The following is a 25,136-nucleotide window of genomic DNA, read 5'->3' on the forward strand; positions in this document are numbered from 1 at the left end:
CAGCTCCATCTTCCAAATTCTGAAATTGTACTGCCATGCTGGGTTTTTGTTTGGTTTTGTTTTGAGCCCAAGGGTAGTAAATTTCATCTTGTTAAATTCAGTTCCTTGTCCAACCTGTCAAGGTTGACTTGGAACCTTACTCTTTTACCCATTTAGTGATTCCCTACCTGATTTTGTATCATCTGAAATTTTGATAAATATGCTATCTATCTGTGTTCCCATTCAGGCGGTCATTAACTTTTTTAAAGCCAACTAGGAAAATTTCCAAGGTTAGGTTTGTGGAGGAAGATGAGGTAAAGCTAGAGTGATTCCAAAAATACATTTTGGTTTTGGATCAATAGGGGTGACTAGTGTTGTACACTTTCTGGGAGTGTGAGTATCTGGGTAATTGGGTAAAGACTCATCCAGCATCATTGCTGCATCAGAGCCTGTGACCCATGATGAGGCAGGAAGGCAGATATTGATAGCTTGGTTCATAGATCTGATTGTTTCCTATATACCCTCTGCCGACCAGTACTGAGCGTTGAAAGGGAGGATGTTGTGAAATAGAAGCAAGGACCACTGTGAGGAGACAAACAGGACTCCCAGACCACAAAAAGCCAGGAGGTTGCTGTAAGCATTAAGAGCTCCAGAAGTAAAAAAGAAGACATTCTTGGAGCAAAGACAGAGCTAACAAAAAAAAAAAAAAAAAAAGAGCTTTAGCACCCTGCCTGGAGTTTGAATAAATTTTTCTCAGCTTGAACAGCCATTCTCTTCTGTCATTCCTTAGAGGTCACACCTAAAAGCCAAAAGAATCAAACTGAGGCCACCTCATTGGGGTTCACAGAAGGGGGGTCTCTGATTATGCCAAAGGGTGTTGGAAATCAATTTAATGTCGCAGTCTTGCTCCCCAGCCCACTCACACCCCGCACCACAGGAGTATATTTTTAGCTCTTTCTAATATTCACCCAAATTGTTCTTCTCCTTGCCCATTTTGACACAGTTTCTCTAGTCCCCACCTCTTCTCCACATGCTGCGCCCCGCCCCGCTCAGGAGTGTGGTGCGCTGTGGTGGCCCAGACACCTGGGTTGGATGCAGATGCAGGGAGGAGGTCGATTTTGGTGCCTGGGGGGTAATTATTGGTGGCTGAGAATTATGGGACTTCCAAGACAGTTATGAAGGAGAAATGGAACCAGGTTGCCAAGTCCACTTAGGACAAGCCAGTAAAGCTGAACTGGGACCAAGTGGGAGCCAATGCCTGGGGCAGACAGAGCAGTAGACGCTGAACTGATGGGCAGCCAGGGTTTTTCATGTGTCTTCGGTGGCCAAGGCAGAGGCATGCTTCTTGGGGCTAAGGGCCCAGGCTAGGCAAGAACGTCCTCAGCCCTATGCCTCCCTGCTCCACACTCCAGCCCTGATGCCCACCTCAGACTCTTTCTTGCTTCCACAATGCACTGCTTAGTCCATTCAGGCTGCTATAACAAAAATACCATAGACTGTGTGGCTTCAACAGCAAACATTTATTTCTCATACTTCTGGAGGCTGGAAAGTCCAAGATCAAAGTGCCAACTGATTCGGCATCTGGTGAAATCCCATTTCCTAATTCATAGACCATCATTGTCTTACTGTGTCCCCACCTGGCAGAAGGGGTGAGAGAGCCCTCTGGGTCTCTTTTTTTTTTTCCAGTGGGTCTCTTTTAGAAGGGCACGAATCCCACTCATGAGGCTCCATCCTTGTGACCCAATCACCTCCTAAAGACCCCACCTCCTGATACCATCACATTTCGGCTTACATGAACCTCCAGTCTATAACAGACCTGATTTGTCCGTCTACTGGACTTGATGCACAAGGCCCACTCTCAACTCAGGAGGTACCTCCTTTCCACTCAAAGGGCCTGTAATCAATGCAAGAGACACTCCTGTTACCTGCCTCAGCTCATTGGAGCCCCATTAGGTGGACAACCCCACCTGGGCTCCCTGCTTGGCCAGGTTGCAGGGAGTTGGACACTCACGCAGCATCGGGCCCTGTGCCCAGTAAGAGCGGAGCTCAGACAAACGGGGATGGCCCCCCTCAAAAGGATGGAAACCACTTATCTGTACAGAGCCAACATTTCCATTACTTTAGTAACTGAGACCCTTGTTCAGTTAAGTCACTAAAAAGAAGATGAAAGTAAATGGAATCTGTTTTTTAAGTCATATACATTAAGGGAGTACATAAACAAACCAACCCCTACAGAGTTGGTCTGGATTGAGTATTTCACTCACAATTTATCTTTCAGTCACGCCAATCCAGTTAAAGGCCATAGGGCTTACTTATTGTGATTATTTTCTATTATTAGGCAAATTTTTATTTGCTTGTGGTCTGATTCTTTCAGGTGTAGGCTTGTGGGCCTGTGTTAATTTGTAGGGTTGAGTTATTTATGTCATATTACAATCTAGTCTAGTCTATCGATTTCCTACACGTTTTCCTCTCAAGACGATCACAGATTCGAAATGAATTAAAACTAAACTCAGGAGTGGGATAAAAGGAGTGAGATGGGATTTGAGAAGAATGGAAGGATCACCTCTTGGTATTTTGCCCCAGTGTCCTGGACCCCAAAGGCAGAAGAAAGCAGGCATTCCCACTCGCTGAGCACAGCTCTCAGCTCACAGGAGAGGGAAATAGGAAGATAACAAAGATAAAAACATCAACTCCACCCAAATGACTCAAATGAAGGCGCGTCTCAGAGTCTTTCTGTTTTCCTGAAACTCAAGGCCTGAACCTAGGAGAGCACTGTCCAGCTGCCTGTGCTCGAATGGGAACTTCATAAATCTCCAGAAAGCCTCTGACCCTTTCTCTTTTCACTTTGGCTCTGTTTCCTTCTTTGCTGAGGGTCCCTATTTGTCAGAGCAGAAGGGAATTGCATCAGTCAGTTTTGAATCAGACAAAACAAAAACGAGTGGGCAGCCTTCCTTGGAAAGGAAAAAATACTGGTGGGATTTTTTTTTTTTCACCACCCCTGACTTATTAAGCAGCACTAAGTATCTTAGAGGAGGGTGGCCAAGATTTCAGATATATGAAGGGGAGCAGCAATTTGAACACTGAGTGGGGGGTGGGTTGGGTAGGAAAGCGAGGTTTTGGATTCAGCCTCACGGTTCTCCCTCTCCCACTGCAGGTTAGAAGAGGCAGAGAGACAGCACAGCCTGGGGACGTGCAGGTGTGAAGGTGCGTGTGCGCAGGAGTGACCCTGTACACACCGGTACAAGGAGCAAACAGAGAAAGGAGTCCAGGAGAAGAAAAGAAAAGGTGACTGAAGTGAACAAGAAAATACTCTGGGCAATAATAGTGAGGATAAGAGTGATAATAAGAACCATATGCTGCATTCATTCATTCAACATGCATTTACTCAGTGCTACTCCGGGCAGGGCATGTTTTAGGCTCTGAGGATACAGCAGTAAATGAAACCAACCCCTGCCTTCAAGGAGCTTAAGTTGTAGAGTAATACATATTGGGCCTGTAACATCTGTTATCTCATTTATAGACCCTGGGAGGTGGTTACTGTTATCCCATTCTACAAATGATGTGGCCAAGTCTCACAGTTGAGTCGAAATTTGAACTCAGGTCCCTCTGACTCCAGAGCCCCTAGACTGTGATACATGCCCCCCACTAGCAAGACCCCAGCGAAGGCCCACTGGCCCTGCCTCAGTGGTGAGAGCTCATTGGACAGACCACTTTCCCTCCTTGAGCCTCAGTCTATCCATCTGTGGAAAAGAGGGGATGGACTCATTGATCTCTGAATCCCCTCCTGCTTATTTGGAAAAATATTCTATACGGGTGTCCTCCCCTTCCCGAGTGCTTCTTGTGGAGACGAGTGGCAGCTCCAAAACGAGATGACCGTCCAGAGTAGTGCTTCCCACACTGGGTTCCAAGGCATTCTTTCCAGGGATTCTGGAGAAGCAGCCCTGGGGTGGCCCTCTGGTCGGCAGAGGAGGGAGAGAAATGGGGTGGAAGGGAGGGTGGGGAGAAGGGTCTGCTGGGGGTCGGATGCAGCTAGTCCAGGCAGTTGCCTTTCTTCTGGGAGGTACAGGGCTGGGGCCGTCCCAGAAAAGCCCCTCCCCTTCCCCTCCTCCCTCCTCCTTCTTCTTTAAATACCAGCCAGTCACAATACCTTGCTCAGGTGCATCCGCCCTGAGGCTGGGAGAGGTGGGAGGCAGCGGGGGCCTTGTGGGGCCCAAGGCTCAGAGCCCAGGAGGGCAGATGTGGTTCAGGCTTACATCTAGGACTCTGAGGACCCGGCTAGAACGTTTGAGCGAGGAGGGATGTGTCGCCAAATGGTAACGGATGCCCAAACAAGGTGAGATGGGTCCCAGCTCTTCACCTTAACCCTGACTCACCTCACCTGGCTGGTCAACCGCTCTAATGTGGAAAAGTGAGGCAACAGCGTGAGCCCGGCTCGCACAGTGGCTAAAGGCAGCCCAGGTCCCCCCTGATAAGCTTGGTCAACTTATTAAATTACACAGGAAAAATCGAGATGGATTATTAATTCTGCACACCTCTCTCCTCTGCCTGGGGAAGCTGCCTTCCCGGGTTTCACTTCTCAAAGGCTGAAATAGATACGGAGATTTTGCACTTAACTAAAGGAGAAGGGCGCTCACTTCAAGTCTTTTCGAAACCATTTTGGTTCTGAGCTCAGTGGAGCCAGTAGAGACCCAGTCACCATCTGGCATGAAAGGTGTTAACTTGGAGTCTTCGGTCAATTCCAGACATCAGACTCAGGAACAAAGAGAATTAATTTCGGAGGCCCCCTTAGCCGGCCCCTCCCCTTCCAGCCTGTAAGCTGAGAGCCTCTGTCTTGACTTGCTAGGTATTAAAAAGTTAAGTCTGTGAGGTCACCTGCAATGCAGAACGCCAGGTGCCGGAGCTTGCCCTACAGGGCAAGATTATCTTATCAGCCAGGCTGATAACACTCAGGAAAGTCTGGCCATGAGGAACACATACTTATAAGGCCAACACCTTTCAGTCCATAATAGATTAGGTACAGAATGGGGGCAGGAGCAGGGGGCTGAGTTAGCAGTCAGCTCTGGGCATGGGAGCCTGGCTCCTGGTCAGAACCTTCCTGCGCTCGTTCGTTTGGCTCGTTAAGAAGAAGGCATGTTGAGTGTTGAACTGTTTAGGAGGTACTTTCCCATATGTCACCTCACTTGACCCTCACGACAGCCTGGTGAGAGAGCTATTGTTACCCCCATTTTACAGTTGAAGAGACTGAGGTACAGAGAGGTTAACTAATTGCCCTTTCACACGGCTAGCAAGTGGGACTTGAACTCAGGTTTCCTGATTCCAGAACCTGTTTGCTTTCCACGCTCCAGTGGTGGCCTTGACCTGTTCTCACTTGGCTACCCTTTGAATTGACAGCTCCCCAGCAAGCCCCCTTTGCCCCTCTGTCCCCTGGTCACAAGCTCTGTTCACCTGGCAGAGGAGGCAGGCCAGAATCTGATAAAGAGGGAAGAGGAGATAGTGACACCATGGGAATGGTTGAGGGGTGCTCTAAAACAGCCCTGGCCCCAAAATACACACAGCCTTATGGGCTCTCCTGGGGCTTGGAATTCATTATCCCTGGGAGAGGTGATTAAATGATTAAATGCAAAGGAATTAGAATGAGAGGTCACGCTTGGTGTCAGAGGAGGGGTCACTGGTTTCCTCTTGTGCTAGTGTGGAAAGGGGGTGGGGGGAACCTGGAGGAAGCCTCCTCCCTCTGGGGCCCGAGTTTCTCTTCTGCCAAAGGAGAAGCTGGACTAGGTGATCTTAGACATCCCTACTTCTGGGACCTCTCAGAAAAATCTCCTGGGACGAGGATCTCTGTAAGCCCTTTTCTATCCATCCTCAGCCAGGAGTGGGGGAGTGTTCTGGAGGAAGCAACTTCTAAGCTAACTATAGAGGGGTGAGTAGCTGGGGTCTGGAAGCAGCCCATGCAGACGCCTGGAGGTGAGCGCCAACATGTGTGTCTGAGTCACTGTGGTCCCGAAGCTTAGGTTACAAGAGGCTGAGAGATGAGGCTCAGAGATAAGCAGGAGCCAGATTACAAAAGGTCTTGTAAGACCATGTCAAGGAGCGTGGGCTTTATCCTAAGAGCAATAGGGAGCCAGAAAGGAGTTAAAGCAAGGAAGTGGCATGACGATATGTGTGTCTTAGTACTTCCCCTCTGGTGCAAATGTGGAGACTAGATTGGAGGGCGAGGGACAGAAGAAGGTGATGGGAGGAGAAAGGGCAGTGCGAGAGAGACCCCACCTGGACTTATTTCTGCTTCCCATCCCCTTCTTCTGACCTAGGCTGGCCTGGTTGTGGTACCCATATTTGCAAGAGTAATAATAATGGCTACCATTTATAGATGCTTCCTCTGTGCCAGGCCCTGTGCCGGGTGCTGTGCGGGCTTTGTCTCATTTAAGCCTCACAGTAACCCCGCTGGGTAGGAATGCTCACCACCCATATTTTGTAGACGAGAGAGCTCTGGTCAGAGAGGCCAGGTGTCTTGCCCTGGGTCACACAGCTGGTAAGTGGTAGCATGACCACCCAAGCAGAGATGTGGCTCATTGTTCCTAACCACCGGGTGCCCTGCCCCCTGAGACGCCACCCCCACCGTTAGCCCGCACTCTCCGGAGCGGGATGGAGCTGGGTTGGCCAGCTTCCTGCAGCAGAGGAGAACTAGAGCAGTCCTAGTTGGCACAGACGTGATTTGCTGTGGGTCCCTTTAAACAAACTGTGAGTTGTGTTTGGAGAGGGTGTGAGATCTTTGGGAGTGTTTGGGGTCCCACAGCTAGTTTGCCTTTGCCTGTCAGAGGGGACACAGAGCTGGGCCTGGGGCAGGGTCTGATGCTGGGGACCCTCCTCCCCATTCCCCTCTCACATGAAGGGGCCTCTCAGAATCCTTGGGGCTTCAGGAACCACTTCCCAATCCAGAGGGGAGCCGAGACGTCACACTTTGCAGAGGCTAGAGATTGTAGAGGGAGAATGGCTACTATCTCTTTCCCACGCCGCCTTTTCCTGGAGGGGGAATAGGACCCAGGTCTGGGTCAGGGAGCTCTGGAGGGCACCCCAAGGTGATTAGAGCACCCCAAGGAGGTTAGCACAGGGGCAGTGCTTCCAAATGCCAGACTTCTGTGCTGGGCCCTGCCATAGAGAGCTGGGTAACCTTGGAAAGGTCCCTCCCCTACTCCCTGTACCTCAGTTTCCCCACTGGATGAGGAGATCCCTAAATCCCCCCTCTCCCAGCCCCGGAGTCTGAGTCTCCAGAGCCTGGATGAGGCTGTGGTCCAGGCTGACTGGCTTCCCAGCTCTCTCCAGCCATGGGGGCCCATCCTGTCTCTCAGGGCCACCGTGGAGCCAGGCTAGAGGGCAAGCTGCCCCTTGAGGCTTCCACAGCCTGAGCTGGAGTGGCTGCTTGCCAGCTCCAGGCCAGAGCCCTGCTCCTGCCCCCCCCACCCTTCCCCCTACCCTGTAAGGACACGAGCCCTTCTGGGTTTGCTCTGTCAGTTGGAAGATAGGGCTGGCTTGCACCTGCAGAAGGGCACACTGATTAATTTATTTTGCATCATTTTGCATTACCTGGCTCCCGGGCCTCCAGCTTGACATGCAGATTTATGTAAAAGAGACCTGACATGCAAATGAGCCAGGACTGCCACTTGTTTTAGTAACAGGCAGGACTGCATCACTGGCTCCTCCAGCCCAGCTGCTCTTCCCATGGCCCACTGGCTCTCGCAGGCCGAGGAGGTCCGTCCCTGCACTGTGTTGCCTCTGCTCTGCTCAGAGGCCAGGCCAGGTAAGGAGTCAACTTGACAGTGAGGTTAGAAAGAAGAAGGAGGCTCAAGACACTGCTTCCCAAGGAGTTTCTGGCTGTGACTTGTTGAGAGACAGAGTGGAGAGGTAAAGAGACAAACACACACAACCAACCAGAGGGTACGAGGCCAACTGAGAGAGAGGCAGGCAGGGATTCAGACAGGGGAGACAGGGCTGCACACAAAACAAGCATGGACGGAGAGGGATAGACAGATGGACAAAGCACAGGCAAAGCACAAAGTCAGAGAGGGTGAGAAGCAAAAAAAAAAAAAAACATCAAGCAGGAGAGTCGGGGACACAAGAGGGGGATGCTGAGGGAGGGGGCGGACACCAAGAAAGAAACAGATCTCAGAGTTGCTGTGGAGGAAGAAGTGAGGATATAGCAACAGCCTGGCTGTGGGGAGGAAAAATGAGGGAGGAGTTGGCAATGACAGCTTGATGCTGGGGAGTCGGGGGAAAAGGAGTCACAGGCGGATGTGACGGGGGAGACCTGTGGGGAGAGACAGGGGAGCTGCCCTCTTGGAAGCCCTGGCAGCGGCTTGGCTGCCACAGGCAGACGCAGTGCCACCACCTCATAAAGCCTGATTTGTATCCGTCTAGCTATGTTTACACACGCAGCTATAGACACACACTTACGAACCACACAGACATGCCTTGGGTAGAACAAAGCATTCTAGAGCTATGAGGCTCTAGAAAGGGAGCTTGAGGGGTTGTCTAGTGCGGCACTGGCAGTGTGTCTGTCCTCCCAGGGCCCAGGGAGAGTTCACAGCCTGCCACCCCCACCTTCCGGCTGGAGAGCAGCTGACACCCCAGGTCCAGGATGTTCCTTGCTCACCTGTCCCAGCCAGCCTCCCCACTTCCTGTCCTCCAAATGCACTCGATCTGAGCAAGAAGGCAAGCAGGCAAGGAAATAAAAACCAAAGAGGGACCCCCTCTTGTTCCCACAGCCTCATTTGTAGGGAAAGTGACACTGTGGGAGGAGGGCGCCATGCGTAGGCCCTGGGTGGGTGATCTTGGAGAGCAGGCAGGGGCAGGGTGGGAAAACTCCCTTGGCTTTTGGACAATCTCCAGCTCCCCCCAATGAGACTTCCAGGGAGGGGACAGAGGAGGCATTTCTTAAAACCTGAGGTGGCGGCACTGAAGGTACCCTCAGAGACCCTCCAGCCCAACCTCATCATTTCACAGAAGAGGGACCCGTGACCCAGAGAGGTCCAGCAGCTCGGTTAGTGCATAGTCCGGCTAGCGTGGGGTTGGGCTAATGGACGTTTTCGCTAAACAACTGTTGTTACCTCCAAATTGTCTCCTTGGCATTGACGCCCTTCCCCTCTCTTTTTCTGATTCTTCTGACTTGGTGCTGGATACACACACAGCCCCTTGAAGAGTGGACTCTAGTTTTACTCTGAGACAGATGAACTTGGTACACATTGTGGAACTTATGGGCTCAGATGCTTCTGTGCACTTTTCACTGGTGCTCCCATGGAGACCTAGGACTCTTTGGGTCACCTGTACCATCTCACTAGCTAGTACTTGCCAGTTCCCAGCAGATAAAGCCTGCAAACAGCTGAGTCCAGCGAAGGAGTCATGTGAGCCTAGGATTTCACCTGGCAGAGATCTGCTTTAAGATGGGGTCTCCAGGCACCCGGGTCATCTCTGGAACCCCTCCCTGCCCCTACACACACATCTAGAAGTGCAGGTCAGCTCCTGAGACTCACGTTACTGCCTGGGCCTGACTCTCCGCTTGGTTCAGCCAGAGGTCATCTAGCTCCACGCTGGCCCTGTCTTTTGTGTCAGTCTGTCCGGCTTCAAGTATCACCTTCGTGTTAACCTCTAATCCAGTGGTTGTTAACTTCTTGGGGGTGAGATACCCTTTTGAGGACATGATTAAGGCCGTGGAGGTTCTCCCCTCATGGTACTGTTCATGCCCACGAGACTTTTCATATGATGTCAGGGGATTTGTGGACTCTCTGAAGCCCACAGACCAATATGGACCCAAGAGTCCTCCTGGCATCTCAGGCCTTAGGAAGTGAGGGTCCCAAGGCCCCAGATCATTTCAGAAGAAAACTGAAGCTCTGACCAGGTGGCATCCCTGGATGCTTCCCATGGAATGTCTTCTTTCCCTCTTTCCGTCTCAGGGATTCCTTTCTAGGCAACTATTTCTTCCTTGCTGAAAAGTCAGATCTAAGCTTCACCACTATGCCCTAGCTACGTATCAGGCAGGCTCAAATGGTACGTAATTCACAACTCCATTTTACTTTCCCTCGGACTCTCTTTCTGTCCTCCTCTCCAGCAGCCCCTCCCACTCAGCCGTGCCCCTAACCCCGTTGTGCTCTGTCTCAAGCCAGGGCTCAGCTGAGCACCAGACCCTAGGGTGGCTCCAGAAGACGAACAGGGTAGGGGACACACTCTCAGGGAGTTGAAAGCTGGTCAGTCTTGTCCCTTTGTCAGCTAGGGGAGACCACGGGTGTCCATGTTCTCAGAAAAAGGGCTTCTGAGGGCAAGAGTGGGTGGGAAGAACAGAGAAGCCAGAGGAGAAAGGGAGGGGTGGGTAAGCAGAGTGAGGGCTCTCTCTGCAGATTCCAGACCCTGAGCACTGCCCCGTCCCTACCCCCACCTCTCCTTTTCCAAAAGCTGGTGATAGAGGAGGTTGTGGACTCTGGGCTCTGGGCCTGGCTGGAGAAGCTGAGGGGCCTCTGTGTGAAGGGGAAGCGATGGGAGGGCTGGAATCTCTGGGGGCCAGGGCAGGCTAGGGGCATGGGAAGTTCCTTGTGGAAGGCCTAGGACTCAGGGTGGGCCAGGGCTCAGAAGAGTGAGAGCAGGCCCCTCGCCAGAGAGAGGTCTGGCCAGCCCATGGGGTGGCCCAGGCATCCAAAGTGCCTTTAGATGGAGAAAGCTGTTTAATCTCCCCCTGGAAATCAGGAAGTTGGAACCCAGACAGCTGAATACGGGGCGAGAGGAGTGATTTCAGAGGAAAGATGAAAAGAATTAAAGTCAGCTCAGGAGGGAGCAGAGGAGAGAGGGCAGGTCGGGGGTGGGCGGTGAGGGGTTGTCCGCAAAGCCCCTGCACCCTGAGCCTGGCTGGGACTGCTTCTGGGGGTGGAGGTGGGGAGCCTTGCTGAGGCGGAGTCTGTGGGCGAGGGTCAGGCCTGTCATCCAGGGGAATTCTGAGGAGGTGAGTGTCAAAGCAGAGAGGAGCTACCAGGGGGTTCTGAAGATCATGGGAGAGCTCTGAGAGGAGACAGCAAGAGGCCAGGAACAGAGCCTCAGCCCAGATTTCCAGTCCAGGCAGGACCACAGCATGTGTATGGGGTGCTCTTGTGATGGGGGCAAGGCTTGGTCCTCTTAACTGTCCCTCTCCTCCAGGCCTGGAAACTCCAGCCCCAAATCTCTGGCTAAGCAGCAAAACGGGACAAGAGTGTATGGTGGATGGGTTATCTACCCCTGGCAGAAAGTGTCACCCAGGGCATCCTGGGGCTGAGGGGCAGGGACAGGGGCTATGGTCCCAGGAGACCCTAGGTTGAAGGACAAGGACTGTCCTAGGAAATGGCCTTGTCCTGCATCAGGTCTAGATGGGAGAGTCGGGACTGGAGGACAGCTGGGACTCAGGCAGAGCCTCTGGTGACTCCTCTGTTCTGCTGTCTGCTCTAGTCACACACACAAACACACACACACCCCATCAGCCATCCTTGCTTGCTCTCATATTCCCTCCCTCCCTCTCTCTCTCTCTCTCACACACACACACACACACACACTCACATACATGCACACTTAAACATACATTTAAATAACTTGCAGACATATATTAGCAAAAACATTCCATCCGGGCTGGGATTTCTCTCATTGCTTTGAATTCCCCTGGGTTTTATCTTGAGGGGGGGAAAAATAAAAAAAAGGAAGAGGCAAAGATTTGACTAATGTTGGGTTAAGATTTTTTTCTTACCCGTTTCTTTCTTGGTTACTGACTGCCAAGAATTTATGTTTGTAAAAGGAAAAGAATTAACTGTGTTGATTAAGAGGCAAACTCCCTGGAAATGTTCTCTCTTAACCCTTTGGTACCCTCTCAGTGAGAGATACTGGGGTTCTCTGGCCCAGGGCTTCACATCCCTGGGCTGGAGGCCCAGAACCTTCCAAGGGGCTGATCCTGTTCAAAGGGAACTTACGGAACAGAGGCAAGCCAGGCCCTTCGGGTGTGCGAGGGCATGCGAGCGTGTGTGTGGATGAGCAGATGTGTAAGTACGTATTGTGAGAGTCCGTGTGTGAGCGTGGGTACTGTGAGTTCACGTGTACGTGTGTGTGAGTGTGCAGGTGTGGGAATCAGCGTGCTGGCCGCATGCCTGTGCCCTAGTGGTTATGGGGTGCGCTGGGCGTCCCTGCCGCCTGCTGGCTGGGCGGCAAAACACCAGGAAGGGGAGGAGAACTTCACCTTGACCAAATTAGCGGGCACTGATTTGGCAGAAGCCGAGGACCTGGGCGTGGGGAGGCTTAAGCTGAGGAAGCAGGTTCTTTCCTGATATCTAGCAGCTGTTACCACAGACTGACCACAACCAAGGCCAACTCTGGCCATCACTCAGTGTCCTTGCGTGGGGAGCCAGGGGTGGGGGAATTCTTTCCTTTTTCCAGCTCAGCCTAAGCACCCACCTCCCCGTTCTCCTTCCACAGCTTCCCCGGCCCTTAGGAAGAGCCCGAGCCACGTGGCTCCCGAGCTAGGGCAGACAGCAGAGGCGCTGAAGCCTCTGGGGTGAGGCAGCCCTGGAGCTGGGACTGAGGGGTCTGACTGGAGAAAGGATGTTGCAGGGAGACAGAGGAGCAAAGGAGAGCTTGCTAGAAGCTCAGAGCCTCGTGCATATGCATCCAACCATCTAGAACTACCGGTAGAGCCTTCCACCTGGTCTAACTCCTCCCAGACCTTGCACTGTTTCCCTCAACCTGGACAGATCTTCCATCCCTCCTTTGTTTAGCCAATTCCTACTTGTCCTTCAAGTCTTAGATGTCACCTCCCCCAGGAAGCCTTCCTTGCCCCCATCCTTAGCTGTCCCCCCTTGCTACTTCTCCTGGAGAACTCTATTTCCTCTCTACGCACCCAACCTGTAAGCAGGGGAGTCAAGCCAGACGTGGCAAGTGGGCCCACCCCTGGCCTTGACCTTTTTCCTGCTGGATGCCTGCTGCCCTGGGGGACGGGGCCTTTTTCTTCCTTCCATTCAGGCCAGGACCCCTGGGAAGGGGACTTGCAGTCTCCTGGTATCTCAGCTCTAACCTCTCTAACCTTCTGCCTTCTCCAGCCATGTTCCTTTGTGGTCTGGGTGGGTGTCACTGTCCCAGCCCAGCCCATGCCTCTGTCCAGAGAATCCAGAGACCCTTAGGAAGAGGGCAACAGCCAAGCCATGGGCTGAGGGAAGATGATGACTCCCCCACTGTCCTGGTCTTGTGGTTTTGGGGGCTGTTAGATCTTTTTGAAGGGGGATGCTTTGTATCAGAACACTCAGAGCTGTTCTCTCGAATACCCATGTTCAAGAAATGCTTTCTATCCAGCTTTGGAACTTCGGGTCTGGAGGGAACCGGCATCCTGGGATTCCCCTATGACTTCTCTTATAGCCACGGCAGATCGGCCGCCAGCCATTCTCTCCCTCCCCTTCACTGGGCAGGAAACCATCTTGAAACATACCTTTGAAGGGTCCTCTCAAACAGCCCTTTACCTTGGTGCGACACCTTAGAGTCACCAAGCATTCTTGCATCCTTGGCCCGTGGGACCCTCCTCATGTCAGCCCTATAAGGCAGGCAGCTCAGAGATTATTAGACCCATTTTACAGATGAAGAAAATGAGGTCACATGGTTGGTGAATCATGCTGGCCCCACTGTTATATTTCTAGGCAGTGGGATCAGAAGGTAGTCTGGGAGGGGAGGGGCTGGGATCTGGATCAATGCAACCAAGGAGATGGAATTGGAGAGGTGACTGATCACAGTTCCTCTGTGTTCACGAAGTTCCACCTTGAGTCACCTGCTTTTCCCTGACCATGACACCATCAGCTTCCTGCTGAGTGGTGGTGAATCAGCTCCAAGTTGCTCTCAGCCAGGCTCTCGTAGGATCTGACTCAAGGTCCGTTTCAGGTAGGCAGTATCTGTGGAGACTTCTGGTCTCAGGCCCACATCTAAACAAGAGCGAGCATTTGAGAAATATTTGTGAAAAAAGGACACCATGAGCAGCATTTGGGCTCTTCAGAGAAAAGAGATGCACAGGCTACAGGGGCGGCTGCAATAGCAATACACAATTACATAACAGCATCACCACGACACCCTGCATTGCTTTAGCACTGCTTCCAAAGAGCTTTAAACACCTTCAGGTTTATTAGGCTACTTGATCTTATAAAAGTCCCACAGATGGGTGGTGATAGTTATTATGACCATTTTATAGATGAGGAAACTGAGGCCTGGAAAGGTGTTAAGTGATGTGCCCAAGGCCTTACAGCAAGGGAGTGGGGAAGTAGGGCTGAGTCTGTCCTGTTTCTAGACGTTTCTCTAGGTGTTTTATTCGTGGGACTCCCTTTTGGTGTCCACATTCCTATGAGGCAAGGTGTGGACAGAGGAGGTGACTGGCAGCAGGCTCAGAGAATTTTCCTGCACAAGGTCACTGAGAAACAGTGAGTCAGGCTCCCTTATATTGAGGTCAGTTTCCTCTTTCACTTCTCCAAACAATTGTTGGGGAGTGAGCTCACTTGTTGTTTATCCTCAGATGAGGTGCCTTGAAGGGTACTTGCACAGGGGTACTTGCACAGAAGGGTGCTTGCACAGTCGCCCCTGAAGGGTTTGATAGTTGTGGTGTTCTGAAAAAGTGGCCAGTGCTCTTGCCCTGGGAGTCCAGCCCTCCCGGCCCAGTAGTGCCCCAGTCAGGTGAAGGGTCTTCGCTAGCCCTAGTCGGTTACCAGAGCGTCGACACTGGTTTCCTGACCTCTAATACCATTCCATTCAATCCTCTCCATGGCGGAGCTTCCTAAAGCTCTCCCTCGTTCTCAAACATTGTCAGTGGAGTCCCATTGCTTCCAGCCTCAGCTTGGCCTTCAAGACCCACCCAGTCAGGTCCCAAACTGTCTCCCCAGCTTTGGATCCTCCGCCTCGTCCTCCTCTACAAAACCCTGTCTTCGGCCAACACTGTAGGGCTTGTCTAGACATGCTTTGTTTTCCCAACTCCACTGTTGACTGCGATATTATTCCCTTGGTCTGGAAAGCCACTCCCACCCTCTCTGCTGAATTTCTATCCATCCTTCAAAACCTATGATGAATGTGATCTCCTTCATGAGGACCTCCTTGATCATACCACCAGGAAATGATCCCTCCCTCCTGGGATGTCTCACTTGGCATGCGGGTCTCTACACAAGCAATTCTTTGTGTGTTGTGGCAATGGTATAAAGCCTTGGATGTTTGTAAAACTTCAGAGATTGCAGAATTCTTTAATACCGTGTGTGTGTGTGTGTGTGTGTGTGTGTGTGTGTGTGTGTGGTGTGTTTATAAGAGGTGAGCACAGCTATGTAGAATACCTCAACACAAGAAGGGATTGGACATTTACTGGGTTTGGAATGTGTCAATCACTTCTGCTCGGCCAATGAACAGAGAGCCAGATGTATCCCTCAGAGGAGAGAGAACACTCACTATAAAATCTGTAAACACTTGGAGGAAGAAAGAACAGAGAGGGGGAGAAAGTGAACAGTATGTGCCGATCACTCTATATTCCAGGCACCGGGTTAGAGAGGAAACTTCTCGTGAACAACGAGCTCACTTAAGGCTCACAACAGCTTTTAGAGGTAGGGGTTATTGCCCTCATTTTGTGGATATGTGCCATTGAGGGCCAGGGTCTTCAGGAAATAGACTCTGAGAGGAAGACTGTGTGCAGGAGGTTAATTGGGGACTGTTCACAGAGCAAGGCCTGTAAGGAAACAGGACTGGGCGAAGGGAGAGGGTGAATGGCATTGGAGTTGCCACGAGGTCTCAGTCGCTCCCATGGGGCACACTGAAGCTTAGACGATGCTTCAGAGATGTTCCCGCATCCAGGGAGTGGGGCTGGGTCATTGCACCCCTGGGAAGGGGCATAACTTAGGCAAGGCCGCTCCCTGCAGCTGAGGGCATTTCCTGGGGAGGGACAGCACTCACTGCAGGTACAACTTTGGACTTGAGAAATGCCTGTCCTGCACACACACAGCACTGCTAGCGAGTGGGAGGATTAGGGATTGAACTCAGGCCTGTGCTTTGCTCTGAGGCACCGTGTGGCTTTCAATCCATCTCAGAATCCAGCCTGGCCACCCTGAACCCAAAAGGCACCTTCAGGAAGACCGTGCCCAGAACTTCCCCCACGGAAGTCACCCCATGAAGAGAATGGTCTCCACTTTTTGGAAGACCTCAGTAGATCTGGCGTCAAATAATAGCAGTGAGAAGGCAGGTATTGCTGATGTTTTCCGATCCTTACACTTTGGGAACTTTGATGGTGGAATACCAGTGTGATATCCAAAATATTTCACAACCAGGAAAACACCCAGGACAGTCAGAGGGCTGGCAGTATGCATCCCAGCTGAACATGAATTACACCTGGTGCTCTCCGGAGGACAAGACTGCAGCTCTCCCCAAGAGCCATGTGCTGGGAAAGAACCTGGGAAGGGCTTTCTTCAGAAAACAAAGCTGACAGAGGCAGGTCATTTGATTAAATTGGCCATTTGCTTCAGCATCTGGGGTTAGTGATCTATGCTGTAAGCTTCTCCTTTTGCAAGGACAGTGTCTTACTCAGCTCTGTATTTCCCCAAACCTGGCACAGTAAAGTTTGTTCCATGAAATCTGTATGACCCTGGGCAAGACCCCACCCTGCTCTGTGCCTCAGTGTCCTAGTTTATAAGATGAGAGGTTTCCAAACCCTGTTTCTCCTTGAAACGGGAGAATCTGGTGAAGCCCCCTTAGGAGAAGGGAGATGAGTGGGCCGGTCCAGGGCCTCCTATCCTACTTTACCCAGAGCAACTCCTCTTGTATTTGTTTATGCTTCCATACGGTTTCACTTAAACCAGCATTCCTCAGCTAAAAACAAAGCCTGGGAACCACCGGGCTGCATATGATATCTGAGGTCCCTTACACACAGCTCTGACATGTGTGGATGTGAGTGAGCAGATGGACAAATGAACGAATGAATGAGTGAACCAATGCATGAGTGAATGAACTCTTTGTGTACCTAGCTAACATAGGCCAGTCCCTGGCCACACCATTCTTGGAGCTGATGGCCAGCCATCCTGGGAAGTTTGGTAATTGACACAGGGCTTTCCCAATGTCCTGTCAATTGCGGGAGTCTGTCTCCACCACGGCCATGGATAAGGCCTCCTCCCTGCAGATACCTCGGATGCCACCAGGTCCGGGCTGCACTTGTCTTTGACTTTCCTAATACGTTGACTCAGCTGAAAGAGATACTGACAACAGCAGCACGAGTCACTGGCAGGTTTGGTGAAAGAATCACTGGGTTTTCTCGGTGTGTGTCCTGGGGCGTGGCACTAGGTCTGCTTGCTTCAGCTCCCTTCCCTCATAGGGAGAGGGGTCCCAGTTTTGGCCTTGCCCTCCCTCCCACAATCCCTCCCTCCCTTCCTCCATTTCTTTCTTCCTCCAAGGCAGTTGTTCTCAATCTTGACTGCATGTTGGAATCACCTAGGGAGACTTAAAAATTACTGATGCCCAGAGATTCTGATTTCTTGCTTTAGGGTGTGGCCTTGACGATAGGATTTGAAAAAGCTCCCCAGGTGATTTTAATATTCAGCCAAGGTTGAGAACAACTGGTCTGAGGATACGGAGTAGGGCTCCCAACCTCAGCTAAAACCGTTTCTAGCCGTGGGATTCAGATGTGTCTGCTGGATTTGGGGAGGCGTGGGGCACAGGTTTCTCTTAGCAATGGGGGACATAAAGGGAAGTGGAGGGAAGTACACATCACCACCCCTGCCCCGATAACCTAGCACTGAGTCCTGTGGGAGGATAGGCCTCAAAGGAAGCCGAAGGGGCTATTTTCATAAAGGGTCCTATGAGGCTCAGGGAGATCAGTCCTGTTTGGGGTCTAGGTGACAGGTTGTGACAGCATGGGGGAGGGGCAAAGGACACTATGAGGCTCCAGGGCACAGAGGACACCAGGTAGGCATGGTGGCAGCAAGGCCCACCCTGGGGTGACTGTGGTCTGCACGGCATCAGAGAGCAAACAGGGTCGGCAGAGAGAAGCTTTGGTGAGACATGGCGTCCACTCCCCGTAACAGTCCTGCTCACGAGCACATGTGGGACACTCCCAAGGGGTCCCTCAATCACAGAGTGAGCCTATGGCAGACAAGAGCAAGCAGCAGTGAAATCTGGTCATTTCATTGAGGGGAACCCACGTGGACTTGTGGGATGGTGAGGTCTGGGGACCCTCGAGTCACAAATACAAGCCACAGTCTTGAAACTGTCCGGTGGTGGTGGCAGCGTGATAAGGTACGACAGATGTGAAGCAGAGGAGCAGACGTTTGTGACCTGCTCTGAAATGGCCCCCTGGCTGGATCAGTCCCCCCAACAGCTTTCCCCCGTGTGCTCACATCCAGTCAGGGTCTTCTCAACGCAAGGCTTTTCTGCGTGCATGTTCACAATGTGAGTTATGTGCTCTTACTTCCTGTGCAAGTTCTTTCTCTCTCTCTCTTAAAATCACATTTTCTCCTAAATTAGAAACCCTCTTTAATTGTTAGCAGGAACTGAGTTTTTGCTCCTTGCATGGACAATATCATTAAACACTGGAAAATAAACAACGTGGAAAACATTAAGACATTTTCAAATCCTTTGCTTCCCAGAGGGTGTCTGGGGTCCTGGGCAGGACAAGGTTCTGCTGGCCTGGGTTTATATTGTGTTGATGACTTGACCCCTCCAGCTGTGAGAAGCCAAACTGACAGCAGGGTTGTTTTTACTAAACTTCCCAGGATCGCAAACTTGATTTGGGAGGCATTTGCGCCGAGGTCTCCAGCGACTGTGCCGAGCTTCCTCCGTGGGCAGAGTGCATGATGGGAGTGGCCAGTGGCCCTCGTAGCTGACAGCTGTTGTAAACCATCGCTGTCCTCCCGAGCTATTCCACAGGACCCGGGGAGGTGAGGGGAGCCACGGGAGGGGTGGTGTGGGAGAACGTTTCCTTCCATCTTGCTGAAATGTGAGTCTAATGAAATGATAATGAGGTTGTGGCCTTTAAGCTCCATTGAGCTGCTTGTGCATTGTAATTTTACCCAGAGTGGGGCTAGTTTTTGAAATGATTAAAACTATCGATTCCTAGGCCTGTGTGGCTTGAATCGGAATTCATTAGAAGCCCAGAGGTGAGGGATAAACGTTTCTCCCCAGTTCAGCTGGGAAACTGATCTCATCTTGTCTGAGTCTCCTCCTGCCCGCCCACCCAGCTCTCCAGCAGACCCCTGGCAGCATAAGCAGCTGGTGTGGGAACCCCTGGCAGTGCTGGAAGACAGACAATAAATAGGACCCAGCATCCACAGAGCGGCAAGTTATGAAAGTACCGCCATGAGTCCTCACCCATTTTCCTGGGACTTCTCCCTCCTGTTGGAGGAGGGAAGCTCTCAGTGTTTAGTCTTGTCCTATTTTCTTACAGGCGTTATAAGTGCAATGTCTTTTCTGTGAAAAGAAACACAGAAACCGCCCAAAGTTTGACCCAGAAGAATCCTGGAAGTAGAAACTCCAGCCGGGAGGGTGGCTGACAATGTGGGGTGAACTTGGATCTCCTGAGTACCATCTTTCTTGGCATAGAATGAGGGGTTTCTCCCTCTGATTTTTGTTATCACCACCATTCTGGCTTCCAAGAGCACAAGATGACTCCTTTCAAGTTTAGAGCTGAGACAGGCTGGCATCTTAAAAAAATAACCTTACTTTGAAAACGGTATGGAGGTTTCTCAAAAAATTAAAAATAGAACTACCATATGATCCAGCAATTCCACTTCTGGGTATTTACCCAAAGGAAACAAAAACACTAACTCAAAAGGATAAATGCACCCCCATGTTCATAGCAACATTATTTATAATAGCCAAGACACAGAAACAACCTAAGTGTCCATTGATAGATGAATGGATAAAGAAAATGTGGTGGGGACTTCCCTGGTGGCACAGTGGTTAAGAATCCACCTGCCAATGCAGGGGACACGGGTTCGAGCCCTGGTGCAGGAAGATTCCACATGCCGCTGAACAACTAAGCCCGTGAGCCACAACTACTGAGCCTGCATGCCACGACTACTGAAGCCAGCGCGCCTAGAGCCCGTGCTACACAACAAGAGAAGCCACCGCAGTAAGAAGCCCGCGCACCACAAGGAAGAGTAGCCCCTGCTCATCTCAACTAGAGAAAGCCCATGCGCAGCAACGAAGACCCAACACAGCCAAAAATAAAGATGAATAAATAAATACATTTGTTAAAAAAAAAAAGAAAATGTGGTGTACGTATATACTGTGGAATATTATTCAGCCACCAAAAGAAAAAGTAAGGATATTATGCTAAGTGAAGTCAGACAGAGAAAGATAAATACTATATGATCTCACATATATGTACAGTCTAAAAACAAGTGAACAAAGAATAAAACAAAATCAAACTGAACTGGGTGAAGGGAATCAAAAGGTACAAACTTTCAGTTATAAAATAAATAAGTCATGGGATGTAATATACGGCATGGTGACTATAGTTAACAATGCTGTATTGTATATTTGAAATTTGCTAAGAGTAGACCTTAAAAGTTCTCATCACAAGAAAAAAAATTGTAACCATGAGGTGATGGATGTTAACTAGACTTATTGTGATCATTTCACAGTATATACAAATATTGAATCATTATGTTGTACATCTGGAATGAATATATTGTTATATGTCTATTATACCTCAATAAAAATAAAAAATAACCTTATTTACTATTAAAGGAGACCAAAAAGAAAATAATTACAGAAAATGTCAATAGCATAAGGACGGGCATCCTTCCTAAGTATGGGTGTCTTCTGCCTTAGTGCTGTTCTTAGGTCTGCTCTTATCTTTAAGGACTGAAACAATTTATATACACTTGGCCTGGCTTCCTGCCTGTGTCCATGTGGGGTCCGCCATCTTAAAACTGGTCAATCTCCCCTTTTAATCTCCTCTCTGACAAGCCTAAGAGATCACATTTTAACGGCCCACCTGGGGCCTCCTACTCATGTGGAGGTCCTGGTCTGAGAAGAGGGTTTTATCCGTAGCAGCCTGGGGGGCGTGTAAATGACTCAAGGAGACAATTAGGGGTGCTGTCCTCCACATGGGGTAAAGCAGCCCGGCAAAAAGTCCCCGTGACCCCATGTCCTCCTTTTTTTACAGCCTCCCTGGGCAATCGTGGTCATAAAATGCACATCAATCATTATATTCAGACTGGAGCATCAAGGTCTGCCTTCAAGGTCACACACACCATGAGCATGTCCATTTTGGAAATAGTGTGATCTATTTCCAATTTCCCTGCTCGCCTTTTTACAGGTAAGCATCACCGTTCCAAAGATTTCTCTATACCAGGCGAGTGGCATGCCCTTCCTCTAGCTTTCCAAAGCACCACATGCATCTAGGGTCCCCCATATTATACCACGTCTCATCTTCTTCTCTGTGTGGCCCCCACTAGACTGTGGGCTCCTTGAAGGCAGCGTGTGCATTTTATTCCTTTCTGCATCTCATTACCCAGCACAGTGTCTGTCCCAAAACATACCTGGGCAGAGGACTGTTGACTGAGTGAATGAAGGGAAGAATCCATGATGGAGGTCATTTGTCATTTAATTCTCAGGACAACCTTATGAGACAAGCAGGGCAGGAATATGAGCAGTGATTTCCTGAAAAAAAAAAAAAAAAAAAAAAAAGAAAGAAACAGAGCTCCAGGAGGGAAGGGCCTTGCTTACGGTCACCTGATTTCTGGAGCTGGCGCCAGGGCTGTGGTGCAGTCTGGTAGGCAAAGAGGTGTGCATTTTGCTGCCCACACTTGCTGCTCTGGGGCTCCTAAGGTACCGTTCGGTCTTTCCCGAGGTGCCACCTACACAGGTGGTTCCCGAGAGGTTCAGATCAAGGTCCCCTTTTATTTTCTCCCCCTGCCCCACCCCCCATACCTGGACATGAAAGATTAGACCTAGCAAACGAACTGCAATTATGCAGTAATAATGACTCCATTTTCTCCTTTTTGTTAATAAGACACACATGCAACATGCCACTCAGAGCTTTCAGGTGACAGAAAACGAGGTCTATTCTATTCACCAGGTGAACAGAATTCCACCCAGAGGCCGACAGTTAACAAACCACCTTCTGGGCTCAGGGCTCGGCTGGGAGTCACAGCGCTGCCCTTGACAGACTGTCGATGGGCCTCCACCGAGCCGGCCGCCTGCCCTGGGTCTCCAAAGTCAGAGGAGACAGGGGCCATTTCAGTTGCTCCCAGCGTGCCTTCCCGACCCCGCTGCAATCAGCAGACCCTGACCTCTGGAAGAGCGTTACTGCGATGTGTCAGCTGCTCTGGGAGAGCCCAGAGTGATGTATTCCAAGACCTGCCAGGAGAAAGGGCTTACGGTCAGTTAGGAACTCTAAACTCCCTCCCGTGGTATTGTCGGTGGAATTTTAATACTCTGTCTCCCTCTGTCTGGGCACTTCCTTCCACTCTTGGCCTGCTCCGCAATGCATATGGAGCAGGGCTCAGGTCTGAAGGTCCCCAGGGAGAGCACACGGTCTCACTCGGTCCAAGAGTCACGGCTGGAAATGGGAGGCGAAGCTCAGGCAGGGCTCCAGCCTTCCCGCAGGCCCTGGGCCTTGGCAGGGCCCCCGTTCATTCTCCTGCGCTCCCTCCCCTTTCAAAGCAGGAGTGAGGCCCAGCACAGGCCTGAAGCCAGCCGACAAATGGAACCCTAGCCTGCTTCCTCCTTCCTTCCTTCCTTTATTCAGGCAACAAACTCTACCGAGGGCCTCCCTACTGAGGGCCCACGGTGCGCTGGGTAGGGAGCTAGGAGCTGGGGCACTAGGGGGTCACTGTCCCAGTCCTCATGCCACCCTCACTACTTCTATTCAATTCTAATCACCCTACAGAAAAAACAGACAGGGAAAGAGGGGGCCGTAAGAGAAAGAAGGTTGCTCGAGGAAGAGTGTAGCCAGGTGTGCCCGTAAGAGGTAGTGAAACAGGAAAGCCCAAAGTTCCCCCCTTCCTACAAAATGGGTCTCAGTCCTCCACTCCTCTCCCCAGGAAACTCATCTACCACATCTACGTGGATAACTCTGAAGTCTGTATTTCTCGCCCAAACTTCACTTTTGAGGGTCAGGGACCACTCCCACCCCCTGACATAGGTTTATATCTATGTCCCCAGAGCCCAGTACAGTCCATGGTAGATGGTGGGCATCCAGGAATATTTGTTGAAAAATGACCAGTACCACTTCATAAAAGAGGCAGCTTCCACAGGATCAATTTCCCTAATTTTCCCTTGTAACTCCTCTCATCTGTTTCCCCTCAAGGAATGACCATCCTGTGGCTACAACTCTCAAGACTGTTGCTTCAGCGAAACCAACATGGAACTGGTAAGATTTCTTCATCCCACAGGGGACTCTTTGACCAATTTGGGGGTGGAAGGGGGTTGTCAGGACTTGCCTTTGTATCCTCAGTCCCCCAGCCCAGGGCTGGATTTGCATATGTTAATATGGAGAACTGGAGCTAGTTAATGAGAAGCAGTGGGCCATGTGGGTGAGCGGAATTCCTCAGAGTATTTTTTTCAGATGTCTTAACTCACTCTCTTTGTTGTATTTCGGCAGATCCAGGTGTTTGGATTGAGTTGGTCCTGGTCCCCACTCCCCTCCCCCAAATCTCTAAAACCACAGATCTTTCTAGATGCCAGACTCAGCCTTCTGTCCAGAGGGTGATGGTGGATGGCAGGAGCCCTCTGCCCACCTGGAAACAGCCTCAAGGAGATGGCCTGAGGGAGCGGGCCCCAGGCTGGAGAGCCCCAGGACGAGGGCTGGGGGTGGGGTGGGGGTGTTCCTGAGGGGGGATGGGGGGAGAGGATAGAATTCCAGAGGCAAGAACCCTCAACGGAGACAGCCCGCTGGGCTTCCAGCCCTCCATCTGGGTTCCACTAAAAACACATTTTGCGTGTTTCTGTTGTTCTTAAGTCTGGGTTTATTTCAAGGGGAAAATTATAAAGAAACATCTCTGCCTTTATTTCAACAGCAGCCTGTGCTTGGGTAGATTCTCATCTGTCTGGCCTGTTCTGCCTGAAGGTGAAAGGAGGGGGCGAGGGTGGGGTCCCAGAGAGAAGAGGCCCCAAGAGACTGAGGCCCTAGGCTCTGCCTGCTGCCAGTGTCCCACCTGGGAAACCTCCACAGACAGAAAGGCAAGTGACAGCATCCCCACAGGTATTTGAAAGACTTCCTCTCTTGAGCCCAGGGCAGCATTCAGTATGTGACCACTGAAGTGAGTCTGGGTATTTTCCTGATAGGAAGCCAGAGGTAGCAGAGGCCCATCCTGAGGATTCAGGTTCTAAACCAGTCTGAGAATCCTCAAGGTTACCTGGAGCCCTTGAACTTGAACCAGCCCTCACCTCAGAGATGCAGGGAATGAAGGTCAGAGCTAGAAAGGCCCTTAGCCACCTAGCCTGGTGCTGTCATTTCTCAGGTGAGGAAACTGAGGCCCAGTGAGGAGAAGCTACTCGCTCAGGCCACACAGAGGGTGGGTCAGTTGGTGGACCAGACCTACATCCCAGGTCTCGGTGCTGTCTGGTCCTTTTCTGCAACGCTGCTTATGAGGGTAGGTGGGTGGCCAGATCTCCACGGAGGGGCCAAGAGCTCTCATAAACACATCATTCAGGGACTAGCATGTATGCATGCACGCAACGCATACACTGGCCCTCGGACCCTGTCAGCAGAGCTCATCAGTTCCCGCACCCGCAGCAGAGTCTGGTTCCTTCAGGGTCATCCTGGACACTCAGGCTCTGGACAGACACAGGGACTCTGAACACCATGGTAGATATATGGTCCTGTCTTTGTACAGAGCTGATGTCAGACACAAAGAGAATTCGTAGCCCAGGCGCTAGGCCCTGGCCTTTACCCGTAAGAGAGCAATTCTTAAAGAGCTCTCTCTCTTCCTCTGAGAAGGGCCTCCACAATGACTTAAGTTGACCTGCTTGGGAAGGACTTGATTGCCCCCTGGTGGCCGTATCTGGCCATACCTTCACGCCCCACTTTCCAGGGCCTCAGCCTATTCCTTCAGCAAATTTGTACTGAGCCCCCTGCTGTGGGCCAGGAAACTGAGTGGTCAGTAGACTGTAGGAGATTGATATGCGAAGCAAGAATTATAATACAGGTTGGTTAGTGCCTATTGGAG

General features: G+C 51.0%; 1 long non-coding RNA gene across 1 annotated transcript in view; it reads left to right on the forward strand.

Moving 5' to 3' along the window:
- Positions 1 to 23,764, forward strand: part of LOC141278561 (uncharacterized) — a 53,922-nt gene extending 30,158 nt beyond the window's left edge. Inside the window, exons 4-7 of the long non-coding RNA XR_012331410.1 lie at positions 3,134 to 3,264; positions 21,128 to 21,280; positions 23,276 to 23,338; positions 23,570 to 23,764. This is a non-coding gene — a long non-coding RNA (uncharacterized lncRNA). The remainder of the gene's footprint in view (positions 1 to 3,133; positions 3,265 to 21,127; positions 21,281 to 23,275; positions 23,339 to 23,569) is intronic.
- Positions 23,765 to 25,136: the final 1,372 nt, after the last annotated feature.

This window comes from Tursiops truncatus, chromosome 4 (genome assembly GCF_011762595.2).
Source record: "Tursiops truncatus isolate mTurTru1 chromosome 4, mTurTru1.mat.Y, whole genome shotgun sequence".
In the NCBI taxonomy this organism is placed as follows: Eukaryota; Metazoa; Chordata; class Mammalia; order Artiodactyla; family Delphinidae; genus Tursiops; species Tursiops truncatus.